The sequence below is a fragment of the Dermacentor variabilis genome, chromosome 11 (genome assembly GCF_050947875.1).
Source record: "Dermacentor variabilis isolate Ectoservices chromosome 11, ASM5094787v1, whole genome shotgun sequence".
Classification (NCBI taxonomy): domain Eukaryota; kingdom Metazoa; phylum Arthropoda; class Arachnida; order Ixodida; family Ixodidae; genus Dermacentor; species Dermacentor variabilis.
Genome location: NC_134578.1, coordinates 78,984,315 through 79,001,511, shown reverse-complemented (window position 1 = coordinate 79,001,511; position 17,197 = coordinate 78,984,315). Strand labels below are relative to the sequence as shown.

At 44.2% G+C, this 17,197-nt stretch overlaps 1 long non-coding RNA gene across 1 annotated transcript; it reads left to right on the top strand.

Annotated features, from left to right (window-relative positions):
* LOC142564467 (uncharacterized) lies at positions 1–4,928 on the top strand. Its single transcript, XR_012824576.1, has 3 exons — positions 1–65; positions 277–326; positions 4,844–4,928. It is a non-coding gene; the product is annotated as an uncharacterized LOC142564467 (long non-coding RNA).
* Positions 4,929–17,197: the final 12,269 nt, after the last annotated feature.

The following is a 17,197-nucleotide window of genomic DNA, read 5'->3' as shown; positions in this document are numbered from 1 at the left end:
TTGATAAAATATTACACAGAGGGAAAAATCTCCGGTGCTCCTGACGTGGTGCACCTGATAACTGGGTGAGCTAGCATTGTCACGTATTTCTAAAGTGCTCGTACTAAAAAATGAGTTTCGAGTGCTCGAGTTACAAAAGTCCTGGTACCCTCTGACCGAGTGTCGTAAATTGAGCTCTACACTTCGAAAAAATATATAACCTCTGTTTAGAATTTTGTCCGCTAACATGCATTGTCTCTCGACTAAATAAACTGAAAATTTTCTACTTGCTGGTAGCCGAGACATGGCCCGGTATGAAAATGATATTCTGGATAGAAGCTACGAAGGTGAGTTCACATGTTTTATAAAGAATGTGCACGGCTGCGTTGCCATAGAACAAGGCTCTAATTTGAATGTTGGTACAATAATTCACGAATGGAAATAGGCAATCGCGTGAGCCGGAACACGTCTGAGAAAGTATCATGTGATTGGACTCGCAGACGCTGTTAAACCGCAGATCTGAGCCACATACAGCTTCACTGTAAAATCGAAAGTTTACTGGCCGCAAGGAACATGGTCACGGAGCCAAACCATTTGTGACAATATCAGAAAAGGATGGCCCCGGTCAGGTCGGCCTTACAGTCTTCCCTTTTCTGCGTCAGTTGCGCTTTCAAAGAGTTTATTTTCTATATGTTTAAGCGAAGCTTGTATTGGCTCTCGAGTGGCGTTGTAGTGATCCCGCTGAAAAACTCATTTGCTCCCACAGCAGAGCAACTGCGGGAAAAGCCGGTTTGATGATTGACAGCTATGCCGGCGCGAGAGCGTGAATCATTAGCAAGGATTCCGTAATCAATAAGAGCCGTTTCTCTTCCGCCGGGGAGAGAAATGACAGGAGAGGTTATCGCGTGCTCTGAGCCGGCTTCCTGACCATTCACTTCATTCTTGAAAAACGGATGGGACGGCCATGCATTGTGCATGGCCGTTTATGCACAGACTATGCACAGTGTTCGACAAGCGGCGGTGAGAACGCACCCGTGAAAGGGTTCGCCTTCAGCACATCGACCAGTGAGTTAAGGCCTCTAAAAACTGTATGAGCACTTTGCTCAGCTAAACTGCGGTAGGCGAAAGCCTTTCTACGACTGCCTCTGTTGCTGTTGTCTGAATTTCTGTTTTTGATTGAAATGCACTGTGATGTTGATTAAAACATTTATGCCAACCATTGTTGTCGCTTGCGTTCTGCCTCTTTAGAACTCTTTCCGGGAGACGTGTTGAGTTGCTTTAGACGCTTTCTCTCGTTGATGTTCAATACTCTGGTGTTCGGAGAATCTGGAGTAGGCATGCCCCACTTGAAGTGCTTTCTTGTTGTTGCTGCTTTTGCTGGGGCTCGTTCCGAAGGCGTCGTTCTCGCTTGCGTTCTGCCTCTTTAGCCTTCATTCCAGGAGACCGGTTGAGTTGCTTCAGTCGCATCCATTCATTGGCTTTCAACTTTCTTGTGTCAGGACACCCTGCAAGGCGCTGTTCCTTTCCACTCGAATGTCGTCGCTGAGCCTCCTGCGACTTGCGCTTTCGTCTGGCGGCGCGAGCACGATTGGCTGTTGGAGAAACGGGAGCGCGCTTCGGAGACACCCGACTGACTCGGCTAGCGAAGAGCGTCCGCCGATGCCGTTTTGGAGCGCGAGGGTGGCGTCATCTACTGGGCGCATGCGCAGTACGCGCCACTCCGATGACGCCACGAGCGCCCCCTAGCGGAGTGTGACATGTTCTGCGAACGGACGCCGCCGTGGCTGCGAGCATCAGCCATTAAAGGCTTTCTTCTTAATATAGTGCGACGTAGTGTGAACGCGCGCACACGTTACGTCACGTTTGCGAGAATAACAGCGTTTATAGTTCGACCGATGGTTCGACGCACTGACGCTGCCAACGTAACCAGACGCGGCCAACACTCCGCGCTGCTCCCGCGTCTTACGACGCTCGCCTGCGCGCCGATAATGTCAGACCACGGTGTAAGAATCATAAACCGTGCGTCATACTTTAAACACGCCTTTAGAACCGCCCGAGCCCAGCCAATCCGCCAGCCACAAGAAGAAGATACCGAGCGGAGGGAGCAGGCGGCCGAAGCCATCCTGTACTGTTTCCTGTGGGCCACTTAACCGTGACGGAGGTCGGGTGCGTGCAGGACAAGCTTCACTTACCCCCACTTCCCTGTAGGGGCAGGGTTCAAATTGGTTTCTTCGCGTAGTTGGAGAAGCATGTTTAATAAAAAGTTCGACAGCATGTTAGACTCCTCTTACGCATGAAAGCGAAAGTCTGCGGACACATGGTACCCTAGTTATACGATCGGAGACGTGAAACTTCTCGCAAGACATAATGAGTCGCAATGTGAAGTAAACGCATTCCACTGTAGGTAGACCTGCTCAACTACGCATGCGAGCGCCTAATGTACTACGTAAAGGTTCTTTCGTTCTTTCTTCATTTTTTTGTTCCTTCCTTCTTTTTTCGTTCGTTCTTCTTTTCGTTTCTTGACTCAAATACATCGATTGCACCTTCGCTTGCTTACGGCGATATGAGCGACTCCTAATGATGATTTTTTTTTTTGCTTTCTATAGTAGAAGCCACTTTTTTTCGGGTATTAGCCATTACAACGAGCCATTTAATTCTTTCGCCTTAAAGTTTCTACACAGAGGTAGATAAGCTCGAGGACTGTCTCTAAGCTCGTAAGGTTCTTTAGCCACGTGCGTGCGATTAATTATAGAAAAGTTAATTGCTGTAGCTTCGTTTATTACAGAAACAACTGCTGATCCTACCCCGCATCTAGAGGTAATCAATTCGAACACTCGAATAATAAAATGATGTCACCAAGTTTTATATGAGTTTAATATATTTTACGATATTTATTTGGTGCAGTCAAAACAGCAGACATGTTAATGAGGCTGTTGAATTGTGATATAGCAAGTCTGAATATTTGGACAGTTTATCTTGGCTCAAATCAAGTTCATGAGTTTCAACGCATGTGCCCAATCATACACTTCTGCCTTTACATTCGATTCTCCTGCATTATACAAGGAGCACCTCAGCGCTACGGTACATCACACATGGTGTGCGAGAATATTGTGCGTTCTCCTGATTAGATTTCTGACCGTTGGCGGTATCAAGCTCGGTTTCCTGGCTTCATCTTTCATGAAGAATGATGCCTGGGGAAAACATTAGATAAATATCTCAGGGCATTGCAACAGATCGGGCGACACACACATATGGGTTAGAACGAAAAGTACCGAAGTATTGTGGTGAGTTTGCAGTGGTATACCTCAAGCCCGAAGGAATGAGACTGCTGATTCGAATCAACGCAGGAATAGGACTGCGAGCTGTGGCTTCGCGTGCCCCGGCCAAACGCCGTCTTTTATTTTCCTTTCATGTAGACACGCGCTATCCGAATTTTAGGCGCCACCCAAGGAAGCGCGCTACAAGTACTTAGCGGCATATATTTTGACTGCCTAGTTTCAAGACATAAAGAAGAAAATGCAGGGATATGGGGGCACAACAGACATGAGTACAGTTCCGTTAAATACGGGTCGCGACTCGGTCTCTGTGGATGACGGCTACATTGACACACATAAGATTGTTTTATAAAGCATGAGTATCTAGGCAGTGTTCAGCCCTTCAGTTTTTGGGAAGTCAGTGCTGCAGCACACTTTGGGGACCTCCTCGACCATGTTCCAGCCAGTATTTAAGGTTACTGTGCTATAATCGTTTTCAGCCTTCTCCCTGTGACCTTTCTTCAAGTGCGGTTACAAAGTTATCGTTTCGCACTAAATGCCAATGCATTTTGTAAGAGGCGAGATAGACACAGCACTCATTAATTGGGCAAGCTGTTCTATTTTCTGCCTCATCGTCTTCTCGTCGCACTCGCTGTGCAAGTTCCCCTGGCCAAGTGCACTTCGTCTTCACACTCAGCCACTGTGCAAATTCTCGGCGCGGCTTTCAGCCACACAACTTAGCACTCTGGCTGCATGTCCAGGGACTGAAGTCGTCATTGGCGAGCCGTCCAGCAATCAACGAGCTCCTCTGCTGGGCAGTATTGACTGTTGCGGCTTGTGTAAGGTCTCGCCGACGATTGTACCGCCGCAATTTGGCACGCATGACAGCAGATTTCACCCAATGAGCAGGCGCTCTGCCGAGCCGCAGCGTGCTTCCTGGTAGCGAGCCCGGCACCACTGGAGTGTGCTGCGTGGATGCACTGCCTGCGGGGACCTATGGTCGGGGACTTGCAGAGGCGAGTCAACAATTCTGCGCTTGATCCTTGGCAAGACCCAAGGTCACAGAGCCGCCGAGTGACAATATGAAGGACATGGACACATGTTTTTTTTTTGTTTTTCTCGTCGACTTCGCATCAGCAAATTGAATAAACGAAGTCATTCAAGCAGTAACCGATCATCATAGGCAACGCCACTGCGATTTCGTTGAATTGGGTGTTAGCACCAAGCTCTCTACATGTCCGTCCTATAAAACTCACTGGCGTGATTGCTCCAGAGTAAAAGGTGACTAGGCGGCCGAACATTGAACATTAAGACACACCAAACGTGTATTCAGAAAAGTCAGATAGTCGGATACATTGCTAATCGTTATCAATATCCTAATGAATGCATTGTACATCAGTCTAAAAGCGATCCGTTTTGAAAATAATCATCAATACACAGAAGATTAATTTTCTCGAGAATTTCCTTTATTTTAAATACTGCGCTATGTGTATTTTATTTGATGTGGTTTCATTGACATTGTCCTGTACTATTTTGAGGCATGAACAGTTACTTTTTCACCCAGAATAAAGATCGAGATACTCAAGCCCCGTTCTTAATTTCCTATTCAGGGATTTCAAATCTAGGCTCTGTCTGCACCAAGAACGCAGTCGGCTTAAGCGAAGATGCTGCACCCTCATTTCTGGGAGCGGCTGTCATGGCTCATGAACTTGCGCATGTGTAAGTAAATCTGCTTTCAATCAAAAGTAACAAACACCAATTGTTAAATATTGAGTCGTATTTCCACATGGCAGGTTGGGAGCACGACACGATCATCCTCCGATGTGCCCGTGGTCAGGAGGATATCTGATGAGTTACGTGGATGGAGGAGCAAAAAAATATCGGCTTTCTTCGTGCACTGTAGAGGACATACGCAATACTGTGAAGTAAGAAGCGTCATTCCTTTTCTAGTTTTTTTTTATTCACGAATGGCTTTCCCGATAAATTCCTTAGAACGACAAACTTTAATTAATTGATGTTTTGCAGCGGTTGACAGGGCTCTTGAAAGTTGAAAATTCTCTTTTTTGCAGGAAACTGCCATGGCAGTGCATAAGAATAGTTTCGCCCACAAACTACATGTCCCGACACAAGGCACTTCCAGGCCAAATTGTTAATGAGGAGCATTACTGCAGGACATTTCTGAAGGTTGATGACAAGCGAGAGAATGTCTACTCTGTAAAGGTGAGCGCGCCATGTAGGTGTCAACCGGAGCACCGTTTGCTGAAACTTTGGCACCATTCATAGCATAAAGCATGGACTATTTAGCGCAAGACGCAAGCTTGCAAGATCCAGCTATCGGCAAGATTGATCAACTGAGGGACTGAGGGCCTCATAACTGAAGATACCAGCGTGTGCAAAATGAGTGCAGGAAATGATAAAACCAGTTCACCGTTTTCCAGTTCACCGTTCACCGTTCATCAGAAGTCACTCGTATTTTTTCGCACAATTTGGTGAGAAGCGCGAGCATCTGCAGCTTTTCTTCTCACTGAAGAACGATCGGCACGGTTGTAGTTGTTTCTTCTCACTAAAGAACGATCGACACCCTTGTGGTTCAGCAGGCTACATTATGATGTTGCGCACATTGCTTGGCGCACTCGTTTCGTTCTAGTAGAAACCATTGCTAGGCTTAGAAACAAAAGTTGCGCTTCATATGTTATTTCGACCAGCCGTTCAGTGACGCGTATACGTATACTGAAGTGGCGCGGATGGCTAGACGTATTTCCTTTAATTGCACTCCGCTGACGAACTCGAGACTAAAACGGCGGTTCTCATCGTTTTAAACCCCACTGTTCATGCGACTCGCGGTGCAGGTTAAGCTTTTATGTAGTGCGCATTGGTGCATATATTTGTATTGGCGGGGTTGGAAAATTTGGCAGTTACTGTGCCTAGGCACAGTAATGGCGGCTACATCTCGTGTGCGCCATATCTGCTTCCATAATAATTCAGAATGCAGACATCCACTAAACACAGCCGTAATTGTATTGGGTACAGAAATGTCGTGCATATCTCAGCTGGTTGAAACATTTTTAACGCGGGTGGCTTGGGTAAAAGAAACCTCTAACGAAGGGTCACAATGACCCAGACCATTTTGAACGTTCGACGTTGATAAAATTGTTATGGTCACGCACACGCCTAGCTGACATATCAAAAGTTCTTATTTGCGAAATTATTTCTGAAATGTTACGGCTTATATTTTCTTCTGTGCCGTGTATCAATTCTCAAAAGTTATTCCATACCAAATCTTAGCTTATTAATCTTAGGATCACTTCACCGACGGCCAATTTGAAAGCCAAATACTTCAAAATTACGGCATGCAGAAACGAATGCCCGATGCATCATCAAGCCTTTTTGTACTACGAGGAAACGTTCCTTTGAAAGTTTAGACAAGTAGTACACCGCCATCAATTCTTATAAATCCTAGACCCCATGTGTGTGTTTTAAAAATACTAAAAGGGGAATAACCACATACGAAGCGTATGTTTCTCCAATTTCTCTTGGCGGCGTTGAAGTTAAAATGAAGCTGATCAAAAGGCGCCGTTCGAGGAAAAAACACTCCGTTAGCTCGCTTGAGCACAGCACCTCCCCTGTTGACACCGCAATCGAAGTGATCGCAGTTCAAGGAGCTTCGATAAAGCAGTGCAACGTGCATACCGGCAGCTAATGGAATAACTCATTTATGAAACTCTCTTGTCATACACGCATCAACCAAATCCTTCAGGCACGCAGTGCGCTGCAAGCCAAAGGAGCGAACGTTGGGAGGGTCTAGTGCACTGTTAGGCAAAGTTACACCCTTTGGCTTGCCCCTTCTGCCACGCAACAATAATCGTTATCTGCCTCGATGCGCTTCCTTTCTTTAACGCTGCGAGCCTGCTACTTTCCAGTAACGAACGGCACGCGCGTTATCAGAAGGGGCACTCTCAAGGGTGTAAACTGTTCTATGCTGATAACGCGCGTCCCGTTCATTACTGGAAAGTAGCGGGATCGCAGCGTTAAAGAAAGGAAGCGCATCAAGGCAGATAACGATTATCGTTGTGTGGCAGAAGGGGCAAGCCAAAGGGTGTAACTTTGCCTAAGAGTGTGGCTTCACCCGACATAGATGCCGCCACTGTCGGCACCCGGGAGAAGCCGAGAGAAGGAGCGCCGGCATAGGAGGAGGAGAGAGAAGATGTAGTCACTTATCACGCATATCATATAGGGGTTTTACGGAAGCGCAGCGCGCGCTGCTTCCTGGTGCCGCACTTTGCGACTACAGAGAACAGAACAGAATCGGTCTCGTTTTCGCATTTGTGCTCTAGTTGCTGGAACAGCAAAATAATTGCTTGAGAAATAATTGTATTCTGAAAGAGGAGAACGTTTTCTTTCCGACGAAGTAGTGCATTTTATACAAAGAGATAAAGAATGCAAGAAGAAGAAAGGCCGGGAGGTCAACCAGGCGGTTTGCTACTGGGGATAGCATACCCCAGTGTTGCAATGCAGTGTAAAGCAGTGCACTGCGATACGCCAATAAGGTTTAGTGATAGTGCTAATTTGGGTTGAATGGTGCATGTAATGAACCGGTAAATAATGAGTAATGTCATCACATTTATTTATGGATAAAGCACATGGAAGAAATGGTGTTGCACGCTGGGTCAAAAAGAAATAAAGCACGAATAATTACGCCAACTCGGCACTGCGCGTTTTCCTCTCCTTTCTTTTTATTTCTTTTTGACAAAACCAATAGTACTAGCATGGCACTAGGTCCTTCATCTTCAGCCATCTTCCCGTAGTTTACACACATGTTGGTGCACGTCCGCGGTATTTATTCTGCCGTACAATAACGTGCGCGCTAACCGATCTTGTTTCAAGATAAAGCGCGAAATTCTTTTATTGCATCTTACCCCAAGAATTGACAACGCATGAACAGTGAAGTTTATGCGTAATCGTGTGTTTCAATTAATGGACAGTTATTGACACGGACAAGGTAGCCTGGAATTATAATGGGAATGAGTTACATCGATTACATCAAAGTTCAGCAGAGTCCTTTCACTGTTGGGTTAATTGCCGCCCGCATTCTAAGATTGATTTCATGCAGCCTTTGTACTTGGATCTATATGCCGCCAGTTTCCTTCGAGGCAATGTGATGCTAAATGTAAAGGCAGTTACGGTCATTATACCATTCCCTGCGTTTCGGTACTTACTTATAGTGAACTCAATTTATGACGTAGAGCACCAATGTCATTCCCAGTACACCATAATCTGAGTGCCGGAAGTTTGTTCGCATTGACACGAATGCGCACCGCTCTTCGTTCACCTAAACACGTATGCTGTATTATTGCCTACAAAGCGCTTATTTATAGAACATTGGAAACACAGGCATATATTTGCGCATATGATCAGAGGTTCAAGGCGCGTATGTGCGGCAAATTGTGACTGCACTATAGAGGATGCATACATATATTTATACGATCTGTTATTGCAGCTTTCGGCCGAAGCTTAGCGCTCACATTTTACATTTCGTACATATCTTCGTAGCGCATACAGTTAGCGTATTCAATAAAATTTTTTTTTAAATGAAACTTTGTGAGCAGAAATGCTTACACCCCCGCCCCACCCCCCCACCCCCAGACAGCGTGTATAGTTTCCCTCGCAAAAATACGGATTTCACATAACAAAGGTATGGAAGTCTGCCTGTTTCGTGCATAACACTGTAGTCACTGTATTATTACAGTGAAATGTCCGGTAGAAACTAAAACTGGGAGCATTTCCGCAAATTAACGGCAGCTTTTGTCGTATTTTGAAATACGACATACGTTCCATATATTTACCTGCAATTCCTCCGTAAGATTACGGAAATTTTTTACTGTGCGCGCGAGGTGCAACCGAGAAAGATGGCTGCCTCATGCACGCCTTCCCACTTGGCACATGCTGAAAGTAGGGTCAAACATGAGCTAGGGAAGAGGGGAGGCGAGCCCAAGAGCACGTGATAAGGGGCTTGCTAAAGTAGGGGAGGGAGTGCCTGTGTGCACTCGCCTCCTCGCCTATTGAGGCCATAGCTGCGCATGGCTGGCATTGCAGCTTAGCACATAAGCAGACCCTGCAACTTAGCTTGCTGACAATCTGCAGCGGGTGCAGAAGCTGCGCGAGCAGACGTGGGTGGTCACTTTCTGTGCGCTATCTTCCCGCACGCCTTGTGTCGGGAGGAGCCTGAAGTATCCGACACGCATTGACGTGACACGCTGCCCAAAGTGTTCGGTCCCCGAGGCAAGCGCTCTTCAGCACGCCTGCGTTCTGACAGCTATTTTTTGAGTAAATAGAGTGAGAAATGTTCTTGCTTGCCTCCGTGTGCGTGACATCACGATTGTAAATAATTAGTAAGTGACTGCTAACTACAAATTATACTTCCAATAAAACTGCTCAGCTTGCTTCTAGTAGTAGTCTGAATCTTTGCTATTGCTACCAATGCTTCTCCTTTCTGTCGCATTTGCCACTTGTGACCAGAACGATAGGATTATACCACAGACAACTGAGCGTTTGGCCGACGCCATCAGTGGCGAGAATCTAGTTTAGCTGTGACGGAAGAGCCTCTCGTTCCTTCACGGAAACGCGTTAAAACTTTTATCGATTTGGAAACACTTCTTGATTGGTGATAATTCGGTGCTTAGGGAGTGGTGTTTAGCTGGCGTTAGATAAAAGGGACAAGCCCGATTGAAAGTCCAGGAAAATCTCATGAATAATGGGGTCGTGGGTATCCGAAAGCTTGAAATCCACGCCGTTCTTTTTAACTAGTGCTTTCTGTAATATCCAAGGACCTGGGCGATCAATATTATTCAGCGCGTGTGAATTATATGTTTAAGGACGAGTTGAGTACAAATAAAAGTGTTCAATGCTAATTGAATCGAATGCCTATGGAATGGTGTCCAAAGACAATAGAGCCGAATAACATCTTTTTATTGATATTTCTCGAATAACTAAATCTCTTCACCATTAGCACTAAACAATTTTCACGTCATTATATTCAGATTACACAGTACTTATGATTGCACAGCATAAGTTAAACGCAGCTTTATCCCGAACAAACAGTAAGCATCAAGAAAAACTAAGAGAATTCTTGAAAACTTGGAACTCTTCCTATTATACGTGGTCATGGGGCAGCATAACGTAAAACCATTCCAATATGTTTTTATTCCAATCTTCTGACCTCAAATTTGCGTAACCGCCGACGCAAGCATCGGGTGCTCACCCGCAGGATTGTCTGAACGCACCAATCAAACGCTCTTCTCGTTCATAGCAGGTCACTTCTGCTTGCTTGAAAAACAAATAACATTGCCTACACTGAGCGGCTCGTTTTATCTGATTGGCTGACAAGAGGCGAGGAGCACGCTCAAGTGGAGAGGAATTCGATGGGGCCGAGCCACTGCACTGCAAATCGATAACCGGATGAAGAGGGTGGTGCCGGCGTGTGCGATTGGTCCGCTTTCCATTACTTAGCTTGCGGTGGCTGGTCGAAAATCGCGGCGGCGTGCAACGGAAGCTTAGCAATTACGATAAAACAGATCCTCAGCAAAGAAGAGTTGGCAGAACGAGGTCGTAAACGCGCCGAAAGTGCTCGAAATCGTTACACGGCCATAAAAAAGTTTGATTATACTCAGGCAAGTGCGAGTAGCCAGTGCACACGCGATCGGCGGCGGCCGTCTTTTATTCCTTTCGGAACGGGGCAGCCTGCGGCTATTCAGAAGGAAATTCTTTTTTTTTTCTGGCATATTAATTCATATTTAACGCGTACACATCAATTGGAGGCGGTGAGGATTCGCGGTTTTGTGACGTCGCCTGACAGGCAGGTCAAGTGAGTGCAGCCCGAAAACTTGACCAAGCGCGGAGGGATAATGGCGAAAAGGCGTCGAATAAGAAATAAATGTTTTCTTTTCTTTTGTTCGGTCTAATTATGCATAATCAGTCTGTACAGGTCATATGAAATGGGAAGCTATCGCGGTTTTCGTGACGTCACGTGACAGAAAGGGGAAGTGGGGGTGGTCCAAAGAAGTTTTTGACCAATAGCGGAGGACCGATTGCAGCATTGAAATAGAAAAGTTTGGAATAGCTTGGTTTTATATATAATATTATACTTTGTTTATGAAGACATCATTGTTGGCCTAAGTTATATCTGTGTATACCTTCGCGACCATATCTGTAAATGCGTGCCATCTACTGCATGTATAAGCAGTTAGAAACACTAGTGACTGTCGAACGCTATTTCTAAACAACGCGTCGTTGAGGTTGAATGTGTTAGGTTGAAAAGTCTGGCTGCGTAAGTGAAGCGACAACATCTAACAGGCCATGCGCTTTCTATAAAGCTCTGATCGTCCGCAGGACTAAAAAAAATTGATTCCCAAGTTTTATGCGCCAGAACCACACTAGAATCTTGAGGCATGCGTTGCGGGAAACTTGAGAATAATTTTCACAACACGGCCTTCATTGTCCTGCCTCCAATGCACGACAAGTGGGTGTCTTTGCATTCCACCTCCATGGTAATGTGGCTACCATGGCCGCAATTTGATACCCGCGACGTCATACTTAGCAGCGACGTCAAATGCACTAAGCAGCAATGGCGAGTCTATCGTAAATGAACTTTTCCAGCTCGCCCAAATCACCACTATAGCTAGCTAAGGTACGCAGTATGGTCGGAAACGAGAGTGTATTACTATTGCTGTGACAGCATATATCTAGCTTTGGACATCCCCTGACTCTGGCCATACCTGATAATTTTTCATATGTTCTGGAATTATGCTGTGCGATAGATATTATGGTTTGTTGTTATGTTGTTTTCTCCTGCTCGATTGCGCGGGAAGGTTTGCCAATTTATTATGTTCACAATTGGAAAGCTTCGCTAAGCTATCTTTTGTGCATGTCCTTGGCGCCTCTACTCGTATACCCATCCGTTTTCGAACAGTCAATATGTTCTAATTGAAACCTAGTGATGTAAGAGGTATACCACAAATTCTCCAGTACAGAGCATATGTTGCGCGCCATTTTCAATCCGACCGCGAAGAAAATTGCAAAGAACCTATAATGGTATTCCCTTTATGTGCGTGTGATAACTAAACAAGCCCGCATATGGAACAAAACGCAAATGCCAGGCTGCCGAGCAAAACATTTCAAGAATGAACTTTGCTAATTATTCGTATTATGATATATGTTGCGTGATGAAATAGTTACGATAAAGTAGAGGAGCGGTAAAGATATGCATGCTTAGCACAAATCCTCGGGATAGTCATAGTTAGGAGATATCTCGTCTTCCTTAGGAGCATTGTGTGACATTTCATATGGATGTCTATTAGCTACATTTCATATCCGTCTTTAAGAATGTTTTCAAACGGTGTTCAGCGTGCAGTTTTTGGGTTCCCATAAGGCTCTATTGCTCACTTCAGGGCGATAAAAACTGCCGCGTGAATGAATTTCGGCAGCAGATGGTGGAGACGGATACCTCAGAACTGCTACTAGCGGTTGGCTTTATACAAATCATACTTTACAAGCCCAAGAAACAACGCATACTGAAGAGAAGTCAGCAGTATAAAAACATCACAAGAACTGTGCTTTTCTTTTCAGACTGAAGATATTGCCAAGAAGTGCAAAATGGATTGCTGCCGTTCACCAAACTATCGAATAAATTTGTGCCAGGAAGCTGACATACCGGATGGAATGGAGTGTGTTAAGGGGAAGGTTCGTATGGTGTAAACACTCTTTATTTTCAGGAAAAACAACATGAAAGAAAGTAGAAATAGCGATAGCAAAAGCGAATGCTTACGATGATCAACGGATTTTCTTAGGTGGTAGATGTTGGAAACCTTACATTAACTTTACGTTTATGATATGCGCATATTATTCACAGCCTAAAATATAGCGCACCTAAGATTTCAAGTGAGCGTCGTATTGGAGAAACGAAGTTAATTTGAGCATAATTTGGCATAACTACCCGCTTCATTACAATCTCGAAATTCAAGGTATTTCTATCTTAAACTCAACAGAAATCGAATAAATATCATAAGAGTAGCATGGAGGCTTTTGCTCTGCGTACTAAAACAGATAGCATATATCACAGCGTGGCCAATGGTATAAGTTTAGTGGAACCTTCACATTTATGTAAAACGTACTTTATTGCAATATTATCGTAAATCGGCTAGGATATGCTCCAATAAATGTTAGCACGCTACGGCTGCAAGAAGCACATAGTGTTGTTTTCCTGTGTGAGTTAATAAATATATTCATTTTTGTTATCAATATACATAGGAACTAGTTACAAAAGATTGGCATAAATATGTTATGTCCTAAAGAACATCGCACCTTACCATAAGAAAATAATTTCTGAGCTGACATATTTTACCTAATTGCCAAAGGAGTGTGCAGCTCTACAGGATATGATGCTCTATTTCTTGTACTCCGATCTATTTCAACAGAGTGTAGGAAAAAAGTTTTCTGTCACTGCATCAATTTCTATTATATCTCTTGCTTGAAGTATGATTTGTTATTCTAGTGACATTATCAACTGGTCCTCCAAATGGTGCCATAATTTTTTTCAGTAACCTTATTTAAGGTTACTAAATCTTACGAAACTCAATTATCAAGCTACCAACTCTGCAGCTTAGCATTAAACAACGACATAGTAATTCTGGAAATGGTACCTCTTATTACGCCTAAACCGCAACGAATTCATGTATAATACACCTCTCTGATATATAATACTACTTTGTGAGTGCAAATTATGCACTATTCTCATAAAACTGCTTAAAATCACGTACAATGGAAATCCACATATGCATTGGCAAGAGCATCCATTTGCAAAGATGCTCTCATAGATGCCGTTTACCGAATATAGGTTTTCCGCGCAGAGTCTAGAGTTGATTCACTTTTTCTACCTACGCATCTTCTCCAAATATTGTAACAGCCTCGACATATTAAATAAGAACTCAGATCAATGCAGTTGATAGAACTTATCTCAAAACCAACAATTTTCTGTCAAATAAGCCCGCCGTTTTTGTTAAATACTTTTCCGTGTTTTACATCCATTTGAATGGGAAGATATAAGTTCTTAGAGTGGAAGCTTGGGTTCATTGGTGATTCATTGGAAAAAGGACACAGCACAAGAAAGACAAGGACGCGAGAGAGCGACACGCACACATCGATGACTTATAAGTTTGTTCAGGAGATACCTGCAAATAACTGTTTAAGCGTTTTGGACATCAGGCTGTGCATGTGCAGTAGACATTTGTACTGGTCCTTCAAACCAAGTAGCGGTAAACCGCTTCTCTCTTTTCAGTCAGCGCAATAAAAATTAGTCAAAAGAGGAATCGCTAATGTGTGTCTCGTCAGTACCATAAGAAGCCCGTCCACATTCTATGCAAAGAAGTTTGGTGCTCAGGTTGACCGCTTGTTGTCAGCCGCATACACGAAGGCTTTTCTATCAGTTATCGCGGAAGAGCTCCTTAAGCAAATCAAGCATGGCGAAACTGATCGAACACTACTTCCGCCAGTGGAAAAGAAAAAAGACTTGCGGTACTTCCGTATATGCATGATTCGTCCCACAAACTTAAGAGGGTAGAGCAACGTGCCGGTGTTGCGGTGGCTTTTTTCCGCTCCGGAAGAACTAGCAAATCTTTGCAAATTTGCTTCAGAAGCCAGGCGTGGCCATTGTACTGTGACACACAGGACGGGTTTAGGGCCCTGCATCGCTGGCGTGGTGTATGCGATTCCTCTCGCTTGTGGAGGAAAGTACGCGGGATAGACAAGAAGGTCCTTAAATGATCGTCTCAGGGAGCACCATAACAATGTGTACAACACCGTACAGGGTCATCTGGGTATTTATTGCGGAGGCCGCGGGCGCAAGTCCTAGTTGGAGATAAGCGAATTGCTGGCTAAACATAGTTCACAGCTGACACGTGAAATCATTTAAGGATATTTATTAGGAAGTTTACAGCTCGTGTGTCGGTTCTTCTTCTATTGCACTTTCATCTCGGAGAATAGCGTATCTTGATAGGGTTTGAATGGCGAGCCCTTCGTGTGCTCTGTAGGTAAGTGACTATCATTACCAGCATTGGAAATGATGTTCAAGGTTTTTTTTTTTGCGAATATGGTGCATGGCAGCGCCCTTTATATTCATTCCGACATGGCTTCATGAATAAACTGTTGTAAGTCAGTCCAATGTGCATGTCGCTCTGTCGTGTCTTTGTCTTTCTTGTGCTGTGTTCTTTTTCACAATATGAGTTGGCCTCCAACTAAAGCTTTCTCCTAATGTTCTCCCAAAATCAATCGTATAAAATATTTATAACTGTATCAAGCTTGGCACGAATTTTGTCTATTGATTGACCTTGCCCTAATACTTTATTTCCTTTTCCTTACAGACATGCAAAAGAGGAGTCTGCAAAAAGCACACATATCTTCAGGTTTGAAGGACATGCTCCTCGGCTGATGTCGAGATCCCCAAAGAAACCAACAATATCTATTTTACCTTGTTTTCTGAGTGCATAGTGTGGGTAGCAAAACCAATTGATCATCTGTGTACTTCTGGTCGTATAAGCATTATTTGGTATCTAGTTACCCTAAAGCTATTTTCGAATCCGTTACTCGATGACTGCAACAGTGATTCTTCATTACCTATACCAGCAATAATCTAGTCCTCTTATTGGTGGGGTAGTCAAGGTTCGACGATGCTCCGTATCCTGCGCGGAACCACACCTAGCGATAGGAAGTTGCTTGCACACACAGTTGCGAAGCAACGCTTCAAAAAACAATTGCCCAAAACATCTGGCAAACAATCCAAAACTCTCGATGGCCCAAACAATGTTGGTAACAACATTCAGTTTTGTGCAACTTGATAGCGGTATGGAATATATTTATTCCAAACCAAACAATCTCCTTCTTTCAAGAGAGATATGAGCAATCCTGATTAAGTGCCAGAAGTTGCAATATACTAAAATATAGAGGCTCTTTTCTGATCCCGGCAACAAAACGACTGCGAAATCAAGAAAGATGCCTTTCATGCTGCATCCATTGGGTGGAGTCCTAAAGATTGTGGATGTAGTTCGCCTTCCCCGTCGCGGCACCCACGCGCATTGTGGAAAAGAAACCTGGAAGAACTATGTAGCAGTATTAAACATTTTTCCGAAGTCACCGGCGGTTTTTCTCGGTGTATGCGAAAGTTTAAACGCTTTTAAAAATATATTTCTCCATTTGAATAAAAATATCTGCGCTTTATAGTGGTTCATGTCGATGACAGCAGTAGTGCCGGAAATTGGATTTGCTTTGTCTGTCCGCCCATTCTGCGACGCTGACGATAACCATTGTTGTGTTCGATGACCTCCTAACGATGTTTTTGGTCGTTGTCGAGACGTCTTGTTACCGACAGCATCTCTATTGACGCATCCTGAAACAGAATAAAATTTAACAACTGGTGGCCATTCTTGCTAGCTTGACGAAGTGCTAATACACAAATTTAAGGCTACGGAAAGAATCATATATCACGAGCTAACGTGCAAGTGCCCAATAAGGACATCTAGCGTACACATTACGAGTGTAAGCAGCAGATACTCGAACATGCAATTCAATGCACCAGGAAGGTTCAGCATGCGAGTCAGTATTGTACAGTGCGAAAGATGCCGTGTCCTAGAGCGCAAAAAAAGAAAACACAATGTATCATAAGCATCTAATAAGAAGGGTCACAGGGATTTCTAAAAGAAATTATGAAATGAATTGCGTATGGTGAGATATTTAAACTTTTTTGTGCTATTTGGAGAATGTTCCCAAATAACACGGTATCCTTCCAGTCTACAAAACAATGACCAATTGTCTCCTCATTTGAACACAAACGGCAGTTTGTCAACCATGGCACAAAGCAGCCTCCTTTCTTGAACAACTTTGGTCCCTGGAGGAATGATTGGTCGTGTCTAGGGTATCGC